Source organism: Pristiophorus japonicus, unplaced genomic scaffold, assembly GCF_044704955.1.
Source record: "Pristiophorus japonicus isolate sPriJap1 unplaced genomic scaffold, sPriJap1.hap1 HAP1_SCAFFOLD_91, whole genome shotgun sequence".
In the NCBI taxonomy this organism is placed as follows: Eukaryota; Metazoa; Chordata; class Chondrichthyes; family Pristiophoridae; genus Pristiophorus; species Pristiophorus japonicus.
This window is the reverse complement of record NW_027254835.1, coordinates 2,353,791-2,374,456: the sequence shown is the minus strand read 5'-3', so window position 1 is coordinate 2,374,456 and position 20,666 is coordinate 2,353,791. Positions and strand designations below refer to the sequence as shown.

Sequence of the window (20,666 nt, the reverse complement as noted above, 5' to 3'; positions counted from 1 at the left end):
ACTGGAAGGATGGTTCCAGTGGGGTTCCACAGGGCTCAGTGCTAGGTCCCTGGCTTTTAGTGGCAACATCAATGATCTAAACTTAAATATAGGAGGTATGATTAAAACGTTTTCAGGTGATACTAATTTAATCCAGAGAAGTGTGAGGCTGTGCATTTGGGAAGGGCAAACAAGGAAAGAAACACACATTAAATGGTCCGACATTGAGAAGTGTGGAAGAACAAAGGGACCTTGGAGTGCATGTCCACAGATCCCTGAAGGTAGCAGGCCAGTTGGATAAGGTGGGTAAGAAGACGCACGGAATGCTTACCTTTATTGGCTGAGGCATGGGATAGAAGAGCAGGTTGGTTATGCTTGAAAAGTATAAAACACTGGTTCGGCCACAGCTGGAGTATTGCATGTAGTTCTGGTCACCGTATTACAGGAATTATGTGATTGTACGAGAGAGTACAGAGGAGATTTACGCGGATGTTGCCAGGAGTGGAGAATCTTAGCTATGAGGACAGAGTGGATCGGCTGGGTTTGTTTTCATTGGAACAGAGGAGGCTGAGGGGAGACAACATTGAGATGTATAAAATTATGAGGGGCCTCGATATAGTGGATAGCAGAGGGGTCAACAATCAGGGGGCATATATTTAAAGTAATTGGTAGAAGGTTTAAAGAGGATTTGAAGGTAAAATTCTTCATGCAGAAATTTGTGGGGGTCAGGAACTCGCTGCCTGAAAGAATGGCGGAGGCAGATACCACATGTGAAAAGTATTTGGATGTGCACCTGAAGTGCCGTAACCTGCAGGGTTATGGACCCAGAGCTGGAAAGTGGGATGAAGCTGGATCGCCTCTTGGTGGCCGGGGTGGAAGTGATGGGCCGAAATGGCCTCCTGATGTGCTGAAAACTTCTATCATTCTTTAATTCTATGAAAAATGTAAATGTCCAATGTGGGTGTCGAAACCACGACCCTGAGATTAAAAGTCTTATATTCCACTGACTGAGCTCACCAGGCTTCTGCCAAACATACCGTTCTCTCACTGATTGTAGACAGGCGCCTGTTGGCTCTACCCCAGATGTTTAAACTTGCTGTCGAGGAACTGCCAGGATCTTCTTGAATGGTGGACCAGGCTCGAGGGGCCGAATGGCCTGCTCTGCCTCCTAATCCTTACATTCTTATGATCTTATAACCTTTCACAGAAGAACAATCTTACCCCTGAGCATGCATGAGAAGAAAGCTCCAAAAATATTCCCGCCCGGTGAGCTTTTGTGTGTGAGGCGAACGTGTTAACCGCGACACTGCAGAAACATCTCCACTTTCAGCACCAGGTCAGACGGAAATGTTGAACGAGCAGGTGAACTGCTGAATCCTACTTTTAATGAGTTGGTCGTGTCAAACAATGAGTTTCGCTTCATGATTGAAAATAAGAAATGTCAGAAGTGGGACAAGAAACTACGATCTAACCACAGCACCTTAGACCGCTCGGCCATTCTGACTATTGAGTTCTCGCTGTGGCCACCTGCAAGTTTATTTTGAACTTTTGTATTCTGTCACATGAATTAAATGAGGGTAGCAGGCGTATCTCTGCCTGACACCGGGGAAACAGTGAGACAGACCTTGGAGCAAGGGTCTGGTTATTGCCAAACAGCAAAGAAAATATTAATTCTGGAAGAACAATATCCAAAAGAACAGTGACCCCGACATGATTTGAACACGCAACCTTCTGATCTGGAGTCAGACGCGCTACCGTTGCGCCAAGAGGTCTACACAATGTGTCTGAGATGTTCCTCTATATGAAGTTTCACAATACAAGGGTCTTTAAAATCCCCGCCCATTCCCACCAGGTATCAGAAGCAACGCTCACCTGCCAGTCACCGTATGTTTTTTTTCTCAAACTTTTGTGTTGCTTTCATGGAAAAGCATCATTAATTAACCCCTCACCTTCTTTTGCACAATGAAAGAAATGCTAACTGAGGGACAGTCGATACTTCAATCATTTGTCCTGTGCTTTGGGGAACGGGCAGGGAAGTGGACCTGAGTCCATGATCACATCGACCATGATCGTATTAAATGGCGGAGCAGGCTCGAGGGGCGTATGGCCAACTCCTGCTCCTATTTCTTCTGTTATTATGTTCTTATGCATGTTGAGCCATTTTACACACTGTATTGCTGATGCCACCAGGAATCTGGGGCAACTTTTGTCAAATTTAACAGCACCAGTTATTCCTACCATGCACAGAAAATAGAATCAGTCGTGAAGATAAAATCCCATGGTCTCATTTTCAGATTCAACGCAGTAGGATTTCAAATAAAGTGAAAGAATTTTAAAGTGAAAAGATTTGGACGTGTAACTTGTATTTGTGTCTTTAATTAAAATTTATGGCTTCTGAGTCCCATTCATGCCTCTGCTGAATAAGAAAGGAGGGTTTGACGTTGACCAGACTGCACTGCCCCTGATATTTGTGAGCTCATCCTTTATATTCAGTGGTTTCTCACCCTTTGATTGGTTGCAGTGTAGCGGATATCACGTTGGCCTCACACGCGAAAGGTCCCCGGTGGATCTGTTTTCTCCCACTGAAATTTATCTATTTATTGATGAAATAAAGAGCAATCAAGGAATAAGGGAGCCCTTTTGACAGGAGAATAAATCGCAAATAACGACAGCAAATGCTGGAAATCTCAGCAGGTCAGGCAGCATTTGCCAGGAGACGAAACTCGCCTCTAATTGTTCCTCGATAGCAAGTTTAAACATAAAGTTCGTGGCCAGGATTTAACCAGGGATCTGTCACATGTAAAGAAAAGGTGATAACCGCTACACTACAGAAACCTCTGGCACAACAACCCCAACAGAGGGGAGCTGACCAGTGAGCTCCCTCTGTGCTGATCGGGAATGTGTTGGCTCACCTGAAACAACTTCTGTCTCACACTGAAAGTTCTCAATCCTTCTCCTCCGCTGCCCTTTTCACAAATGTCACGGTCACCCAGCCAGCGTGTTCACTTCCACATCCTCACAGTGGGGCCACAGAGGCTCCTACTGTCTCCCCGCGATCAGCGAACTCGCCCAGTTTACAAAATTCAACCCGGAACACGTGCCCGGCAAAGGGCAGGAGAAACCAGATAGTCTGTAAGCTCGGTCTATCACAGAAAGTATTGGTATTCATGGTGATTACAGCAATTATTAATCGTCTCACAGACCTCAATTATTTTTATGCGATGAATTGATCGACAATTGAAACCAGGGGTTAGTACCCAGATCTTAACCCCTCGACCACCAGGGAACAGTTATGATATATGTAGATATATTTATGTATATTAATATATGAAGCTGAATATCAACGGCTAGCTGCCGAGACCTCATGGTGCAACGGAAGTGCGTCTAACTTTGAGTGAGAGAAATTGTTCCACAGTGACAGCCATTTCATCTTTTGTTCCCTTTTAAACACTAGAAACTGAGACAGGGGGAATAAATAGAGAAATAAAAGCACAGGGATATAGACAAGAGGAAGAGAGAAGGGGAAATATACTGTCACCACCCAGAACTAATGCAGAAACCCCTCTGCTGCGCTCGGGGTGGCCACCCACAGCCTGGATACACTAACGGGAGAACACCAGCGGCAGGTCGGGGCCATAAAAGGAACGGCGAGCGGCCCTGGGAGCAGCTTGGAGGTCCCGGAAGACTTCTCCAGGGAGCAGCGCGAGCTGGCGCAGGAGGGCGGCGGCAGTGAAGAGTGACGTCATCAAGGTCCAGGACGGTGATTGGAGCGTGGGCAGATACAGCAGGAACGGTGAGATCGGGGCGAAGGAGCGGCGAGAGACTGTAGAGGGATGTGATCAGGGCCCAGGGGAGGCATGAGTTTGGGGGCCAGGGGCCCAGGGGCAGCACGGGCCAGCCCACACTGCGATATGTGTGTGCACTAGTTCCGTGCAGCAGAGCTGGTCTCCATCGTCCTGGTTAACACTTGCCACTGGACCAAGACGAAGCTCTGTCAAGCCCGTGTGATGGCTGGGGTGCTACGGCCACGACACGAAGAAACATCCACGAACAGATATCTTCCACCCTACGGGATGTCGTTCGGGTCCATCATTGAAACACCTGTGAACTGATCCTTTTTCGTCGTGGAAGCAAGTCATCCTCGTTTCGAGGGACCGCCTATGATGATGATGATGGATACATTAACGTCCCAACAGCTCATTGACTGCAGGAGTGAGACCGTGCGGCGCTTCAGAAGACATGTCGAAAAGGCAAAGTCACTGATTCCGTCTCATGTGCTCCTCTGATCAAGAATAGCAATATACACTAAATATGCTTCAATAATGGTTACATCTTATCTCCACAGTTGCTGAGCAGTTGGTCTAGTGGTATGATTGTTGCTGTGGGGTTGTTACTTTAAATTTTGCGCAAGATCCTGTGTTCAAATCCCAGACCAGCCTTGCATTTGCATTGAAACTTTGCAAATAAGTACTTGCATTTCTGCAGTGTCTGTCAGAAACTCCTGATGCCCCAAAGTGCTTCAGAGCTGTTGAGTTGCCTTTTAAGTGTTGTCACGTGAGGAAAGATGTGCCCAAATCACCACACAAGCACCTCAACTCTTTGCAAAGGAGTTCAATGAATCAAAAAAGTTTACAGCACAGAAGGAGGCTTTTTCAGCCCATCGTGTCCGCGTCGGCCAACAAGAGGCTATCCAGCCCAATCCCACTTTGCAGCTCTCTGTCCATGACCCTGCAGGTTACGGCACTTCAGGTGCACATCCAAGCACTTTTTAAATGTGGTGAGCGTTTCTGCCTCTACCACCGTTTCAGGCAGTGAGTTCCAGATCCCCACAACCCTCTGGGTGAAGAAATTTCCCCTCTTAACTTTCTGCCAATTACTTTAAATTCATGCCTCCTAGTTGTTGACCCCTCTGCTAAGGGAAATAGTCCCTTTCTATCCACTATATCTAGACCCCTCATAATTTTATACACCTCAATGAGGTCTCCCCTCAGGCTCTGTTCCATGGAAAATAAACCCAGCCTATCTAATCTGTCCACATGGCTAAGATTCTCCACTCCCGGCAACATCCTCGTAAATCTCCTCTGTACCCTCTTCAGTGCAATCATGTCCTTCCTGTAATATGGCGACCAGAACTGCACGCAGTACTCCAGCTGTGACCAGACCTGCCCCACCGACCACATCTCTTGTATTCTATGCGTCGGCTAATAAAGGCAAGCATTCCATATTTCTTCTCAACCACCTTAGCTACCTGGCCTGCTACTTTCAGTGATCTGTGGACATGCACTCGCTGGATTCTGGGATGGACCCAGCAGATTGGAAAACTGCAAATGTAATGCCTCTATTTAAAAAAGGAGGCAGACAGAAAGCAGGAAACTATAGACCAGTTAGCCTAACGTCTGTGATTGGGAAAATATTGGAATCCATTATTAAAGAAGCAGTAGCATGACATAAAAACATCGAAACATAGAAAATAGGTGCAGGAGTAGGCCATTCAGCCCTTCGAGCCTGCACCACCATTCAATAAGATCATGGCTGATCATTCACCTCACTACCCCTTTCCTGCTTTATCTCCATACCCCTTGATCCCTTTAGCCATAAGGGCCACATCTAACTCCCTCTTGAATATATCTAACGAACTGGCATCAACAACTCTCTGCGGCAGAGAATTCCACAGAGAAACAACTCTCTGAATGAAGAAGTTTCTCCTCATCTCAGTCCAAAATGGCTTACCCCTTATCCCTTAGACTCTGACCCCTGGTTCTGGAGTTCTCCAACATCGGGACATGTCCAGTCTCGTCAGAATTTTATATGTTTCTATGAGATCCCCTCTCATTCTTCTAAACTCCAGTGATCTCTCGATCCCTTGATTCCCCGAGACCCCAAAAATCTATCCAACGCAGCCTTGAATATATTCAGAGAATCAGCATCCACACGCCTGTGGGGCAGAGAATTCCAAAGATTCATAACTCTCTGAGTGAAGAAATTCCTCCTCATCTCTGTCATAAATGGCCGACCCCTTAACCTGAGACAGTGCCCCCTGGTTCTCGACACTCCAGCCCAGGGGAAACAACATCTCAGCATCTACCCTGTCAATCCACTTCAGAATATTGTCCACTTCAATGAGATCAGATCTCTTTCTTCTAAAGTCAGCTGGTGAGAAACCCGGCTAGCTCAGTTGGTAGAGCATGCGACTTTTAATCTCAGGGTTGTGGGTTTGAGCCCCACGTTGGGGAATTACTTTATGTGGCTTTCACGGAAAAACATAATTAATGAACCCATGATCTTCTTTTGCACGATGAAAAAAATGCGAACTGAGAGTTGATAATTTCATCAAATAATGAAAGCAGCGCCTTAGACCGCTCGGCAATCCTGACTGTTGGATGATTCAGTTACAAGTTATTACTCTGGAAAGTTTCAGACTGGGCGCTTGTTCAGGGCTGTTGGAAGGCCCAGTGACCGGGATATCCTCTCCCCCGGGTTTTTCCTGAGCCTGTGCTTGGTGTACGGGGAACTTTGGCCCGGGTCCGAGGTAGCTTGAATCCAGGGATGGACAATAACCCTCTGAGCTCTGGAACTGGGGAAGAGCGAATAATTAATGATTTGTTTGCGGGTTTAGATCTGCTGGTATAAACCGATCTTGATGTTTCACAGAATGAATGAAATGCTAACAGGGACAGTTGAAATTTCAATAACTGAACTTTAATAATTCATGAAACTTTAATCCTTGATGAAGTTAGATCCACAATCTGATTTTTTACACAATCTGTATTTGAGGAGTGATTTTAAATGTTCATTGTTCATGCAACAATGTAGCCAAAACAGCTTTTATTCAATTTTATTGCACACAAATTTTTGTTTGAGAAATAATGTTTCTGCCCAGGCTTGAACCGGGAACTTTTCACGTGTGAGGGAAATGTGATAACCTCAACCTGACAGAAATTGCTGCTTAGCTCAGTGCCCAGAGAGAAGTGTTCAGCATCAAGCTGAAATGCTCAAACCCTCTCTCTGCATAAAGTTCCTTTCACAAACATTTCTCGGACCAGAACTGCACCAAACAACAATGTTCTCCTTTCAAAGTCATTAAACTCCCCAATTTCCACGTCTGCAATTTTAAGGACAAGGACTGAAAGCGCTTTGCGATCAGAAAATTGCAGGAAACCCCTGTGGTTAATGACAGGGCTTTTGATGGTTGATTTCTGTACACACCTTGTGTTATGTATTTAACCCTTGACAACCTGTATCACACCACCACCAGAGGGCCTACCTGTTGGAGTCCCAAGGGATTTCAGCATCAATTGGCGACGAGACAATGAGCAACCACGCCAAAATGCAAGGAACAGTTGGTATCCTGGAGAAATTATCAGAAGTGGACGATTGCGAAGCCTTCGTGGAGCGACTCGACCAATACTTCGTAGCCAGTGAGCTGGAAGGGGACGAGAACGCTGCCAAATGAAGGGCGATCCTCCTTACCGTCTGTGGGGCAATAGCCTATGGCCTCATGAAGAATCTTCTTGCTCTGGTAACACCAACAACTAAATCCTATGAAGAATTGTGTACGCTGGTCCGGGAGTACCTAAATCCTAAAGAAAGCGTTCTAATGGCGAGAAATCGGTTCTACACGTGCCAACGGTCGGAGGGCCAGGAAGTGGCAAACAACGTCGTCGAATTAAGGTGCCTCGCAGGACATTGCAAATTTGAGGGATTCCGAGAACAAATGCTGAAAGACTTTTTTGTGCTTGGCATTGGCCTTGAGGTAATCCTTCGCAAACTGTTGACTGTTGAAACTCAGAATGTGAGCAAAGTTATAAAGATAGCCCAGGCAATTTCCACCAGTTTCTTTAAACCCAAAAACATAATTTATTTCGAATGGACTGGATGGAGGAACATGATTCATGTAAATTTTTAAAAATCATTTTACATGAACTGAATGTTCATAAAAGTATTGGAGGAGGAACTCACTGGACAACAGCACAGCTGGCGATGTTTGCAGAATATATTCGTGCAGCAAAAACGCACAATGACAACCTGGAACTGTGCGGCACCGAATCCTCGGGGAAAAAATATTGAAAGGTTTCGTCTCTGGGTGGGCTCGAACCACCAACATTTGGGTTAATAGCCAAAAGCACTAACCCATTGCCCCACAGAGACGTTTATTGCAATACATCCCAAACCAGGGTGTCAGTCAGTTAAAGCTTCAGATTGCTCTGACCGGGATGGAACTTGTCCAATCTCAGTTGTACTTTTCCCAAATAAATGGAGGGACATTTATTGTGGATGTGTGGAAGCAGTTTGGTCCCGCACACTGCAGACACTTCCATGTCACCACCAACCAGCTCTCCCACAACCGGTGTGATCTACCTTCCAGCCTTCCGGTGCCTTGTCTGTGAAGAAGTATTCTGATTGTCCCTTAGCCGGTATTTGGTTTTAATTCCTTTTCAGCTCCTGATTGCGGATATTTCTGTGATTAAACCCGAACAAAGTGCTTACAGAGACAGTTGGATTCACCGTTCGTTTGCTTGGTGAAATTTCAAAGATTGAAAGTGATGCACATCAATCCCAAACCTCGTCACCTACTCACTAACCGCTACACGCTGCTCCCGTGAGATGGAAGTCCAGTTGCTGTTTCAAGCTTGAATGCAGGTACAAGCAGAACTCATTCAAAGAAAGTCCAAGTCCCTGAGGCACCTGATTATTTGCACCGAACTCCTTCGCAAAGTATTGACGTTCGTGTGGGGTCATTTGGGCACATCTTTCCCCACACTACAACACTTCAAACATAACTCAGCGTCAGTAAAATGCTTTGGGGCATCATGAGTTCCTGAGTGCAGAAATGCAAGTCCTTCTTTGCAAAATTTCAATGCAATTTCAAAATTCACGGCAAAATAATGGGCTCGTCCAGGATATGGACCCGGGACTTCTCGCTAACTTGAATTAACAAGCCCTCAGGAAGAATCATACCCCTAGACCCATGAGCCGACTGTTTGACAAATGTGGAGATGAGGTGTAACCATTATAAAAGCATTTTTTTGCTTGTGGCTATTCTTGATTAGAGGAGCACATGAGTCCGAATCAATGACTTTGCTTTTTCGACCTGTTTCTGAAGTACTGCACGGTCCCACTCCAACAGTCAGTGTGTCCAGGCTGTGGGGGACCACCCCGAGCGCAGCAGAGGAGTTTCTGCATTAGTTCTGGGTGGGGACCGTATGAACAAAGGGATCTTGGAGATCCTTGAAAGTTGCAGGCCAGGTGGATAAGGTGGTTAAGAAGGCAAATGGAATGCTTGCCTTTATTGGCCGAGGCACAGAATATAAGAACAGGGAGATTATGCCTTAATTGTACAATACTCTGGTTAGGCCACAGGTGGAGTACTGCCTGCAGTTATGGTCGTCATATTATAGGAAGGACCTGATTACACTAGAGAGGGTGCAGAGGCGATTTACAAGTTTCTGCACTTGTTTACCTGAATATTCAGGTACATTCAGGAGATACAAACTGTAATCGAAGGAAGAAAGCTCTGTTTGACTCATACTATGGGAACTCTAAAGGCGATTCAAACACGAAACCCATTCCTAACCCCACCACAACATAAACACAGATATATACACATTATCACACACAGATTCACACGCACACTGACCCAGGTACGCCAACACGCACACACACACTTGTACACACGTATATACACACATTTACACATACAAAGATACACGCACAGCACATACACTCACATATATGCACACACATATATATACGTGCACAGGGACACAAACACAGATACACACAGTGACAGTGACACAAAGAAACACACTCAGACACACACACAAACACACACACACACGCACACACTCACATACATACATTCACACACACACACTTCCTTTTGACACATTTAGCGGTAGACATGTAAAGGATATAATAATATTTTTATCATCCTTTTATTATCGGATGTGTCTTTGCAATTGACTCTTCAATTCATCTTAATTAACCTCCTCTTTCCCAAATCAGCACTCTCCTGTCATCTCACATTGAATACAGACAGTTTAATTCTTCCCTGCGAGCCGCAAAGATGAGGGCAGATTCATTCAGGTTTCTGCCTTCCTCACGAAGTTTAACAACGAATTACTTTCAATTCACATCTAAGTAATAGCAACAAAGGAAACATAATTGAACATTGTGGCAAACCCTCACCAAGTGGGTGCACATTGAGGGCGGCGATTTCACTGCTACACGATCTGAACAGTTCAGGGAACTGATTCCAGTGAAGCACTTTGTGGACAGGAGACAAGAAGCAGCCTCCGCGCCTCAGACATCTTACCCTCTGAAAGGAAATTACAAATGTACCTTGTTTCCCTTTAAATCTACGCCCCACTGGTTGTTGACGCCCTTGTTAAGGGAAATAGGTTTGTTCTATCCACACTATGTAGGCCCCTCATAATTGTACACACCTCAATTAAATCTCCTCGCAGCCGACTCTGTTCCAAAGCAAACAACCCCAGCCCCTCCAATCGTTCCTCAAAGCTAATGGACTAGAAATCCCGGTCGTGGTCGTCCAGCGGGAAAACCACTGAAAAAGGGAAAAACGATGCGCACTGACCTGTTCCTGCTGCGCCTGCTCGAGATCCCGGTCCTGAGGCCTTCACTTGCTGCGCGTCGCAGCACGTGCATGTTGGCACGTCCGTAAGCTGGAGCTGGAGTCACATGGCTCTGGGCAGCCAATCAAGGTACAGTATTTTCTCATTCATAATAATGGGAATGCCGTAAGTAGGAGACCCCATTATTATCCCTGAGAAACAGCCTCCAAGTGAACGGCAGATATAAGAGTGTTATATCCTATATATATATATATAAATATAACCAATCTTTCACATGATCTCCCCTCCTGCAGTCCCTGCCTTCTGTCCCTCCATTCCCTGAGCGGAGGGAGTCTCAGCCCATGGCTGGCCCCTTGAACCGCCATTAAATTATACAGCAGGCCAGGAAGTTAACAAGGAACGCCGCTCAGAATTGCTATATTTCACAGCAAGGAACGAAATCACTCACTGTGTTATTTTAACTTTCCCCCAGTCCCAGCCTCTGATGCTGTATCCGAATACAACCTATTCTTGGCTCATCCTGTCTGAGGATCGCAACAGTATTAGAGAGAGAGTCGGGATAAATGGTTCATTCTCGGTTTGGCAATCAGTGTCATATGGATCTCATGGTCAATCTCATCAAACCAGTCCTGGTGTTTTCTGATTGAGTGACCAAGTGTCTCTGCGCAGGCACTGGTTATGGAGGCCTGGAGGGCAGACCAAACGCTGCGGGCATTCTGCATCTCGGGGTCATCAAGGCACGGCAGGACAGCTGTGAGGCGCTGACTGTACAGGGCTCCCTTAGCTGGGTCTTGAAGTGCCCCGGCATTGACTTTTCTGCAGCACTGTTTCTGCTGCCCGCTCCATTTTGGGGGTATGTTAATGGTGATGATGGATCGTATTAGGTGGTGGTCGTCCAGCAGTCGTCAGCTCCTGTTATGGCGCGTGTGATGCGCACATCCTTTCGATCCCTGGCTCGGACAATGACATAGTCGAGCAGGTGCCCGTGGTTGGAGCGACAGTGTTGCCACGATGCCTTGTATTTGTCCCTCAGGTGGAACAAGATGTTGGTGACGACAAGTTCATGTTCTAGACATTTTGTTAGGAGTAGGGTACCACTGGAGTTGGCTTTCCTGACCCCATCTCTGCCAATCACACCACCCCAGAGGTCTGTGTCCTTGCCAACCCTGGCGTTGAAGTCGGCGAGGAGGATCAGTTTGTCGTCGTGGGGACGCAGGTCAGGGATTTTTCAAGGTCGGGGTAAAAACCATCTTTGGCCTCATCTGTTGCGTCAAGTGTTGGGGCTTAAGCACTGATGGCTCTGGTACACTGGTTCCGGGATAGGGTGAGTCGAAGTGACATGAAGCATTCATTAGTCCTGCAGGGGGAGTCTTTGAGGCGGTCGACCAGCTCGTTTTTGATGGTGAAGCCGACTCCATGGAGGCCGCGTTCTTCCTCTGGTTTCCCTTTCCAGAAGAAGGTGTAACCTCCACCTTGTTCCTTGAGCTGGCCTTCCCTGCCCGCCAGGTCTCTCTTAGGGCTGCGATGTCGATATCAAAGCATCTAAGTTTCCGGGCAATTATGGCGGTGCAGCGTTCCGGTCTGTCGCTGTTGGGGTTGTCCATGAGGGTCCTGACATTCCAGGTCCAGAACTTCATGTTAGAGGAGTGGAAGATGCCTGTGCGTGAGTTCTTTTAACGTGGGGTGATCGTTGAACACCTGCTATGACACGGGCTTAGCTTAGCGAGGTCTTGGTCCAGTGGCAAGGGGGTCCAGGACGCCTGCAGACCAGGCACTGCTATATGGGCCTAATTGCCTCTAATGAGGTGTTGGCCGCAGGCTCGGCGCCGAGTAGCACCATTGATGGGAGGTGGTCCAAGGCTTGGTTGGGGGTAGGCATTGAGGGGGGGCCAGCGGTGCACTGGGGTTCAGAATGGGGGGCTAGGGGGGTCACAGCCATTGTACTCACCATGTGATGGAGGAGGAGAGAAGACCAGGCCATTAGTGGGGAAGGAGAGGTCCAGGGGGAGGAGGTGGAGGACCGATAGCCAGGTCCAGCCATCCAGTCAGCACAGGAGGTCCAACCGTGAGGTCTCGGTCATGTCGAATCATCCAGTCGCCGCAGGAGGTCCAGGCAGGAGGCCCAAGCCGCATAGAGTCACCGCAGGAGGTCCATCCGGGAGGCCCAAGTCGCACCGAGTCACCGCAGGAGGTCCATCCGGGAGGCCCAAGCCACATAGAGTCACCGCAGGAGGTCCATCCGGGAGGCCCAAGCCACATAGAGTCACCGCAGGAGGTCCAGGCACGGAGCCCAAGTCACACCGAGTCGCCGCAGGAGGTCCATCCGGGAGCCCCAAGCCGCATAGAGTCGCCGCAGGAGGTCCAGCGGGAGTCGCCGATGTGCAGTGTGGCGGAAGGCCTGAGGTAGGCCCGAACTTTGGGATTTGCGGGGTTGGGGTTAGGGTGGGGATTAAGCCTTTAAGACCCCCTATTGGGGTCTATTAGGACCAGGGCTGAGGCTTGGGAAGTTTAGACAGTGGGAGGGGGGAGGTTGAGGGCCGAGGAGCTGTTTAGCAGGGGAGCTCCCTTGGATCTTACACATCCATCTGGATCCCTGGCAGATAGGAGCCTCAGTTTAGCATCTCAGCCAAACGACGACTCTCCTGTAGAAGAAAGAGATGTGATGTTATCGACACATATAAGATATGTCTATGTTCAAAACAAGGTGGATGTTTAGAGGATATTTCCACTAACAGGTGAAACTAAAACTAGGGGACATAGTCTCTAAATAAGGGGCCGCCCATTTAAAACTGAGATGAGGAGGAATTTCTTCTCTCAGAGGGTTGTAAATCTTTGGAATTCTCTGCCCCAGAGAGCTGGGGAAGCTGGGACATTGAATATATTTAAGACGGAGATAGACAGATATTTCAGCGATAAGGGAGAAAAGGGTTATGTGGAGCGGATAGGGAAGTGGAGCTGAGTCCATGATCAGATCAGCCATGTTCTTATTGAATGATGGAACAGGCTCGAGGGGCCGAATGGCCCACTCATGCTCCTACTTCTTATGTTCTTATGTTATTATAGATCTCCAAGCGGTCCCGCTGGGCAACATTTCGATGTTGGTTAAACGACTGGCTGAGAAACTTCAAACAGTCAGGGTAACCACAACTGCCTTAACCTGTTCAGAGTTACTGCAGGTAGTTTGAGGAGGTCTCAAGCCCATAAGCTTTCTGTCTCAATGTTGGGGAGTGAAGGGTTGTGAAGTAGCTGCAACCATCTTTAGAGCTCTGAGTCACGGTGATTGTTACCTGTACACGGTTCTGGTCGGCAACACATCGGTGTCAGCAAATTGCCTGGCCAAGTAACTGAATGTGTGAACGGTGGCGATAATGCTTCGTGAAGGAGGGGATAACAAATCTCAGAAAAATGGTTAATTTTGCATGTTGAAATTGTGATGGGGTCCAGACAAATGCCCTACGGTAGACTCGCTGCTATAAGAAGGACCAAACCAGACTCTGCCAAACAAGATCGTTGCTCGGCGAGAATGAAGAAGATTTGAACGAAATCAAAATTGGTGAATCAACTCTGGTTACCCTGATAGGAAGTCACTGCCATTCCAATGGATCAGGGGTCACAAGAAGATTCTCCAAGTTGAGGATGTCAAACAGAACACTGATGAGGAGCACCTCTCAAAAGAGTCAAAGTGACTGCGCTGTCCAAAGTCTGTCCCAGTGTTCACTACCATAGACCCAGGATGTAGGTTTGGGACCAGGTCGGGTTCCCCAGAGGAGTGTGAGGGTAAATAGATTTTATTGTTGTACCTTGTTGGTTATTGTTTGTTATCACAGATGTATTGTTTGTTATAATAACACGTAACTGTTATAATAAAGCTTCGTATGCATGAGATGATGTTTAACGTGAGATTAACCTTAACCTCACTTTCGCTTCTACCTTGGTGGTAACTTCTATGCTTGGTGAGACCTGTGCTGCTCATGAAAACCTACCCGGTCCTCCCTAACCCCCGAGTACCCACAACCCTCCTGACCCACAACCCTCCTGGGCCTGTGATGATTTGCTGGACTTTGCACCGTGGCCGAGACATGTAATGAGTCAAAAAATGTCCTCTGTTAATGGGAATGGTCCTAGCGTGTCCCCAAATTGTCACTAATAAATCTATGAGGGAATTCAGGAGAAAAGTGCCTTGACCCAGAGAGTGCTGAGAATGTGGAACTCCCAATGACAAGCAGTAGTTGAGTCGAATAGCACAGGTATGTTTAAGGGAAGCAGGATAAACACATGAGGCCAGAAGCAGTAGAATGATATGTTGATGGAGTTAGGTGAAGCAGTGGGAAGAAAGCTCGGAGAGAGTGTGGTCCTGTTGGGCCTGTTTCTGAGCCAAGTAATAATGTGCACAATGTAAGTTTAAAGGGCCAAGGTGGTTAGATTGAGTTTAATACAGATCAGCCATGATGTCATTGAATGGTGGAACAGACGTGATGGGCGAACTGGACTCCACCTGTTCCCATGTTGCAGTGTGTGTGTGATGCTGAGTCGCACCAATGCTGACCGAGCTGACCGGGTCCTGAAGGAAATAGCTGAAAAAATGGCCTGCGGCATGTGGTGAGAGAACCAACTCAAACGGAAAACCTTCTTGACTTTGTTCTCACCAATCTAGCTGTTGCAGATGCATCTGTCCCTGACACCATTGCGAGCTGTGATCACCATATAGTTCTTGTGGAGACAAAGGACCGTCTTCACACAGAGGGCAACCTCCATCATGTTGTGTGGCACTACCACCGTGCTAAATGGGATAGATTCAGAACAGATCCAGCAGCTCAAAACTGGGCATCCATGAGACGGCTGTGGGCCATCAGCAGCAGAATTGTATTCCACCACAATCTGTAACCTCATGGCCCGGCATATCCCTTACTCTACCATTACCATCCAGCCAGGGGCCAACCCTGGTTCAATGAGGAGTGTAGAGGAGCATGCCAGAAACAGCACCAAGTGTACCTAAAGATAAGGTGCCAACCTGGGGAAGCTGCAACACAGGACTACATGCATGCTAAACAGTGGAAGCAGCATGCGATAGACAGAGCTAAGCGATCTCACAATCAACGGATCAGATTCATGCTCTGCAACCCTGCCACATCCATTGTGAATGGTGGTGGACCATTAAGCAACTAACGGAAGGAGGAGGCTCCATGAATATTCCTACCCTCAATGATAGCGGACCCCAGCACGCAAGTGCAAAAGACAAGGCTGGAGCGTTTGCAACCATCTTCAGCCAGAAGTGCCGAAGTGGATGATGCACATTGACCTGCTCCTGAGGTCCCCACCATCACAGCTACAACACTGGCATCTGTCCGACAATGTGGAAAACTACCCAGGTATGTCCTGTACACAAAAAGCAGGACAAGTCCACTCCGGCCAATTTCCGCCCCTTCAGTCTCCTCTCAATCATCAGCAAAGTACGAATAAAAACAGAAAATGCCGGAAATCTCAGCAGGTCAGGCAGCAGATGGGGAGAGGAAGCAGAGTTGATGTTTCCGGTCAAAAACTGGAGAGTGTTTGAAAAGATCAGATTCTTAACAAGCATCGAAAGGGGGAGGGGAAGAAAGATGAAAAGGGAAGGTCTGTGATCGGGTGGAAGACAGGAGAGATTAGTGAGACAAAAGGGACGATGGCCCAAATTCAAATGATAATACCATGAGTTAGAAAACCATTAGTCGAGTTAGGGTGTGAATGGTCGGATTATGTACGAATGCCATTAGAGTCACGGAGAAAAAAAATAAAGAAAGAACCAGATGCTGAGGGGGGCTCGGGGCGGGAATGGGAGCCAAAGATTGGCAGCGGTTACGCGCTGAAATTTTTGGACTTGATGCTGAGTCCAGAAGGTTGTAAAATGTTTAAACGAAAGATGAGGTTCTGTTCCTAGAGCTTGCATTGAGCTTCATTGGAACAGTGTAGGAGACATTGAATACTACATTGAAAGAAGTACAAGGAAATCGCTGTTTCACCTGGAAGGAGTATTTGGGGCCCTGGATAAAGGGAAGGCAGGAGGTAGAACGACAGGTGTTGCATCTCCTATACTTGGACGGGAAGATGCCGTGGGAAGGGAACGGGATGCTGGAGATTACTGCAGAATGACCAGGGTATCACGGAGGGAGTGGTCCCTTTGGAATGCTGAGAGGGGAGGGGAGATGTGATTGGTGGTGGGATTACGCTGGAGGTCGCAGAAACGGCGGAGGATGATCCTTTGAATGTGGAGGCTGGTGGGTTGAAAGATGAGGACAAGGGGAACGCTGTCATGCTTCTGAGATGGAGGGGAAGGGGTGAGAGTAGAGGTGCGGGCAATACAACAGACACGGTCGAGGGCCATGTTAACCATGCTGGAGGGGAAACCTCTGATGAAGAAAAAGGAAGACATGTCAGAGGCACTAATATAGAAACATCGAAAATAGGTGCAGGAGTAGGCCATTTGGCCCTTCGAGCCTGCACCACCATTCAATATGATCATGGCTGATCATGCAACTTCAGTAGCCCACTCCTGACTTCTCTCCATACCCCCTGATCCCTTTAGCCGGAAGGGACACATCTAACTCCCTTTTGAATATATCCAATGAACTGGACTCAACAACTTTCTGTGGTACAGATTTCCACAGGTTCACAATTCTCAGGGTGAAGAAGTTCCTCCACATCGCGGATCTAGATGGCTTACACCTTATCCTTCGACTGTGACCCCTGGTTCTGGACTTCCCCAACATCGGGAACATTCTTCCTGCATCTAACCTGTCCAATCCCATCAGAATTTTCGATGCTTTTATGGGATCCTCTCTCATTCTTCTAAATTCCAGTGAATATAAGCCTAGTCGATCCAGTATTTCTTCATATGTCAGTCCTGCCATCCCGGGAATCAGTCTGGTGAACCTTCACTGCACTCCCTCAATAGCAAGAATGTCCTTCCTCATGTGGAAGGTCGTGTCGTCAGAGCAGATGCAATGGAGACAGAGAAAGTGGGAGAAGGGAATGGAGTCCTTATGGGATGTGGAGTGCGAGGAAGTGTAGTCCAGACAACGAGGGGGAGTCAGTGGTCTAATAGCGGATACTGGTCGAAAGCCTATTCCCAGAGATGGAGGCGGAGAAGTCAAGGAAGGGAACGGAAGAGTCAGGAAGCCGAGCTTCCAGTCACCTGTCACTTGAATTCTCCACTCCACTCCCACTCTGACCTCTCCGTCCTCGGCCATCTCCACTGTTCCAACGAAGCTCAATGCAAGCTCGAGGAACAGAATCTCATCTTTCGTTCAGGCACTTTGCTGCCTTCTGGACTCAACATCGAGTTCAACAATTTCAGAAGGTAACCACTGCCAATCTTTAGCTCCCATCCCCCGCCGTCCCCCCAGCCCCGCGCCCCGCGTCCCCGCGTCCCCGCTCCGCCCTCCGAGCCAGTTTCTTTCTTTTTCTCTCCTTGTCTCTAATGGCAGTTGGTCATTATCCCACCATTCACACCCTATCTTGGCCAATGTTTTTCTCACTCCTGGCATTACCATTTGAAGTTGGACCCATCATCCCCTGTTGTCTCTCTAATCTCTCCTGCCTTCCACCTGATCATAGACCTTCGCTTTTGTTTTCTCATCCCATCCTCCTTTCAGTGCTGGCTAAGAATTTGTTCTTTTTGAACACTCTCCAGTCCTGACGAAGGGTCATCGACCCGAAACTTTAACTCTGCTTCCTCTCCACAGACGCTGCCTGACCTGCTGAGTTTCCAGCATTTTCTGATTTTATTCCAGATTCCAGCATCCACAGTACTTTGCTTTTGTATCAGCAAAGTGATGGATGGTGTCGTCGACAGTGCTATCGAGTGACACTTACTCACCAATAACCTGCTCGCCGATGCCCAGTTTGAATTCCACCAGGACCTCTCGGCTTCAGACCTCATTACATCCTTGGTCCAAACATGGACGAATGTGCTGAACTCCAGAGGTGAGGTGAGAGTGACTGCCATTGACAACAAGGCAGCATTTGACGAGTGTTGCATCAAGGAGCCCTCGTAAAACTGAAGTTAATGGAAATCAGGGGAAAAATCTCCACTGGCTGAAGTCATACCTAACACAAAGGAAGATGGCTGTGGTGGTTGTAGGTCAATCATCCCAGTCCCCGGACATCGCTGCAGGAGTTCCTTCGGGCAGTGTGCAAGGCCCAACCATCATCAGCTATTTCATCAATGACCTTTCCTCCATCATAAGGTCAGAAGTGGGGATGTTAGCTGATGACTGCATAGTGCTCAGTTCCATTCGCAACTCTTCAGATAATGAAGCAGTCCGTGCCCACATGAGCAAGACCTGGACCACATTCAGACTTGGGCTGATAAGTGGTGAGTAACATTCACGCCACACAATGGCAGGCATTTACTATCTTTATTTTTATGAATATCGCTGCAGCCACATCGTGCACACAGGCCCGGCGAGGCCTTGCAAAAGCGAAAACCAGCTTTTCCAATCTGTTATGATTTCTCTTCACAGATCCTCTGTATCCCCGGGAGAAGGACATTTGCAATGGAGGGATTGGGCTATTTGCCCAACTCTTGCCCAGCTAATGTCCTTCAAACTTTTACGCCTGGTGAAAGCAGGCACATGGCCTTCTCTTACCACTGTAAGAGTTTTAAAACTTATAAAAATTTCAATTAAATGCACATTTTTATTGCAAAATCTCTGCCCATTAATGCAAGTTTATATTTAACACTATTAAAACATAAAAAAATTATCAAAGCATATATATTTTTTCTAAAACATTCAGTTACATTTAATTTGAATTAATTAAAAATATGTGAGGTGTTTTATTTATTATGTTGTGTTTGGGTGATTTAGGGTTTTTCTCATTGAGAGTAATGGGAACTTGAACATACAGAGATCCCATTATTATCAAGGAGAATACTACATAATGATTGGTGGTCCAGACCCACGTGACTCCAGCTTGGATTTACCTACCTCAAAGACAGGTGGCCACGTATAGCGCAGCGAATCGAGGCCTCCGAGCGCGTTCCTACATTCCTCCGAGCCAACAGGTAGATTCGGAGATTTTTTTCAGGTCGGAGGCGATCGTACGAAGGAAGCTTTCAACCTGAATTATAGGACGAATGAATGACTTCAAGACGACTTGGATAGGCTGGTGGATATGGGCAGACACATGGCAGATGGAATTCATCATAGTATTGATGGATTGCGGATCAACAATACAAGCTAAATTTGACCACTTTATCGGGGGTGCAAGAACAGAGTGACTTGGGCTGTTTGTGCGCTCGTCTTTGAAGATGGTGAGACAGGTTAAAATGCATTTGGGATTATCGAGGAATAGAGTACAAAAGAATGAAACTTATACTAAACATTTATAAAGCTATGGTTTGATCCCAACTGGAGAATTGTGTCCAATTATGAGCACTGCACTTTAGGAAGGGTGCAAAGGCTTAGGAGAGGGTACAGAAGAGATTAGACAGAATGGTGCCAGGAATGAGTCATTACAATTACGGGATAAGGCTGGAGAAGCTGGGGTTCTGATCCTCGCTGCAAGAAGGCTACGAGAAGATTTGATAAAGGAGTTTAAAATTAAATTATGATGTGTTTATATTAGTAAATAAAGAGAAACAGTTTCCATTGGATTAAGTGTCGATAACTAGAGGGCACGGATTTAAGGCATTTGGCAGAAGAACTAGAGGCGATATGAGCAAAACTATTTTCCGCATCACATTTTTATCATTTGGTATGCCTGACTGGGTGCTTAATACAGATTCAAGAGCAGCCTTCCAAAAGTTAGTAGAATATATACTTGAATGAGAAACAATGCCGGGATGGGGGAAAGAATGGGGTCTGAGGCTGAGCACATTGATCTTTGGAAGAGCCAGCGCAGACTTGATGGGACTCATGGCCTCCTTCCATTCTGTAATATTCTATCTCGCTATTTCCTGTGGTAAGATCCCACGAGATAGGCAAACGACAAATATTAGTGCAAGTAGAATCAGGGGACAACGATCTGAATGGATAGAAAATTCACGAAACATAATAACGCCGATAAAAGGGGATAATGGCATTTAATCAGTTTGGGGAAGCTTGAAAGCTGTGT

At 47.0% G+C, this 20,666-nt stretch overlaps 2 non-coding genes across 2 annotated transcripts; one reads left to right on the top strand and one right to left on the bottom strand.

Annotated features, from left to right (window-relative positions):
- Positions 1–1,679: 1,679 nt before the first annotated feature.
- Positions 1,680–1,751, bottom strand: trnaw-cca (transfer RNA tryptophan (anticodon CCA)). Its single transcript has one exon. It is a non-coding gene; the product is annotated as a tRNA-Trp (tRNA).
- Positions 1,752–6,139: 4,388 nt separating this feature from the next.
- Positions 6,140–6,212, top strand: trnak-uuu (transfer RNA lysine (anticodon UUU)). Its single transcript has one exon. It is a non-coding gene; the product is annotated as a tRNA-Lys (tRNA).
- The last annotated feature ends 14,454 nt before the right edge of the window (positions 6,213–20,666 follow it).